At 46.8% G+C, this 2,759-nt stretch overlaps 1 protein-coding gene across 1 annotated transcript in view; it reads left to right on the forward strand.

Moving 5' to 3' along the window:
- The window catches only part of MUC13 (mucin 13, cell surface associated), a 30,737-nt gene that overhangs the window by 14,999 nt on the left and 12,979 nt on the right, over window positions 1-2,759 (forward strand). The window lies entirely within an intron of this gene.

The raw sequence follows: 2,759 nt of genomic DNA on the forward strand, positions 1-2,759 counted from the left end.
GGAACAGTTGCTGCTTCACAATTTTCCCAAAACAGAGTCACTCAGGAGGCCATCAAGGGTGGCACATTCATGAGCTGACGGGTGCCCTCTGCATGCTCTGGAAGCTGATGTTGGCTGTGTGGTTCTGCCCTGGGAGGGTGGAGGGAGCCTTCCTGCAAGGAGATATGCACTCACTGGTGGCTGAGACAGCTGTGGGCAGTGAGTGCAGCTGAGCCTGGAGCTGTATTGCCATGTGGGGAATGTGCTGAAGCCCTGGGATTTGGGGGAGGATGGGCCATGAACACTTCAGACCCCACAGGAGTCACAGTCAGGGAGAGCCTAAGGCAGGGCAAGGCTGCCCATGGCTGTGGCTGCTCAGCCCCATGCAGGTCCCCCACTTACCTTCTCAGAGGTTGTCCTGCATACACAGAGTTCCACAAGGTTTTTCCTCCACATAATGCTAAGCAGTGCTGCCATTTCTCTTCCTTTCATCAGGAAATGTCCCTGAATCAACTACTGCCACACCTGAGCCAACACCAAATTCAGGTAAGGAGCATAAGCCCTCAGGTGGCCCATTATAAAGACAGGTTGGAATAACTCATTCCCAGGGAGCTCTGCAGCCCCCACAGGCGGGGATGTGTTCCCCTTCCTGGGTTTCCCCAAGTTTCTTGAACAGACCCAAAACCCCACAGCTGTTTCTCACATACTTGCCATGCAGGAACAGTTGCTGCTTCACAGTTTTCTCTGTCAGTCCTCTCCACTCTTCCCTCTTTCCGTGCTGGCCTTTGCTGCAAGAGGAATGTGTTGGGGAGGGTTTGACGAGGAGGCTCTTTTCCTGCTCGGTGCCTTTGTCTTCTGCACCAGCCCTGGGTGCAGACGGATCCTTGCAGATGAGGTGCCCAGGGTAAGCCCATTACTGGGCCACGCAGGAATTGTTCCTGCACCTGCTTGGAGAATTGGCAGGGAGGGAGCCAGAGCACACACCAGCATGGGGCTGAGTGCCAAGGGGCCGTGGCCTGGGGCCACAGAGCAGTCCCTCCTAGGAATCCTCTGTGCCCCACCAAGCCCCCATCGCAGTGGGACATTCCAGGGAAGACAATGAGCTCCTGATCGATGCTGTGTCTCCCCTCCGTTCTTCCCCGCTGGCCTTTGCTGCAAGGAGAAAGCGTTGGGGATGATTTCACAACTGTTCTTGCTTTCTACTTGGGGTCTCTGCCTCCAGAAAACGAATTTGGCTTCAGTAGGAGTTCTGGAAACACAATATCAGGAGATAAGCCCTCTATCCAATGAAATGTCATTAAGTGTTTTCCTTTCCAGTTTTTGGGGATGAAAGACATCTACTTTATTGCACAGAAAATGCATCTATGCACCTATCACACCTATGAGAATCTACCTGTGGAGTTAAGTGAAAGAAACCAGGCAGGGTGAAAAGCAGAATTTGGTGACTTGGAAGAGAACTGTAATTGCCATCCTACATATAACATATATTGAAATATAACTTTTAATTACTTATAAATGAATAAATTATGTGTAGATTTGAAATACATTAAAATCCTTAGAGAATACATAATTGCTTAGGGAAAGTATAACTATGACCATTTTAGACAAAGAGTATACCCTGTAAAAATTAAATTTAAAATATATTTGAGATTATTCTAATGTCCTACTGCTCCCTAAATTTCTTTCTACTGGTGGGTCTGCTGTCACATCTTTCTAAGAGTTTTCTCCTTATTGCAGTGCGTGTTTCCAGGCTAGCCTCTCACAGGATGATTTTCAGGGAAGGATTAGTTAGAAGTTTTCCTGTAGTGCTATTATTCACTTAGAAGACTAAGTGTTAAAACATGTTGGAACTGAAGAGGACCTGGGTTGGCTAAGGACGGAGGCATAAGCACCAGGATGGTCTGGATATGCTGAAGATGCTGTGAGGGTGAAAACAAGAACCTTGCCCTTTTCTTGGGGTAGCAATGACAGGCTTGGCGTTCAGGGAGAAGGAGAGATGTGTGGAGGCTGCAGAGCTTTTGAACAGAGAAAATCTGCAGGGAGAGGGCAAATCAGTTGGAAAGAGAGGTTACCAGAGAAGAGATATCACAGGCAGGCATGCAGGGTAAGTCACACTGAGCAACAGGTTTCAGGAAATAAGGGCAAGGCACTGGCTAGAGTACAGGGCAAAGTAGAAGCAGGTTTGGGAAAGGTTTTGAGGCATCACACCATGCTGCCCTCAATGGCCTCAGCGTAACCAAGGCACTAACAGGGCTGCCATATTAAGTTATTTTCCCTTTTCTGGGAATGAACACATCATCTTCAGCAACAACTACAGCAATTAAGTAGAAGGCAGCAGTCCACAAATCCACAAAGTTTCCTGCTGTAGAAGTATGGAATAGTAGCCAGTTTATATACTTAGTCACATTACAGTGGCAGCTGTAAGACCTGCAACTAATTCCTTAGCAGCATACTCTGATATCTGTTGAGGTATGTATACTATGATGATTAATGTGGCAACCTTCATTTCATTAATGTGTCTGCAGTAAAGGACCCTACCTAACACTATATTATAATAAGGCAAGTACATACCAGTGCAGTATTAAAGATGCACAGGCTATTGTAGTCTGCCTTTTTCTGACTTAGTCACTGATTTTGGCAACCCTTGATATACTTTTTTGGTTTGTTTTGGTTTTAGTTGTATTAAGTAGAGTTAGGCTGTGAATGCTCAGTATGACAGACAATGAATTTCAGCCTTACTCTGTGTCCTCACTGTGATATCCTGCTGGATTGTGTAGGGA

The sequence above is a fragment of the Charadrius vociferus genome, unplaced genomic scaffold (assembly GCF_000708025.1).
Source record: "Charadrius vociferus isolate BGI_N301 unplaced genomic scaffold, ASM70802v2 scaffold385, whole genome shotgun sequence".
NCBI classification, from domain to species: Eukaryota; Metazoa; Chordata; class Aves; order Charadriiformes; family Charadriidae; genus Charadrius; species Charadrius vociferus.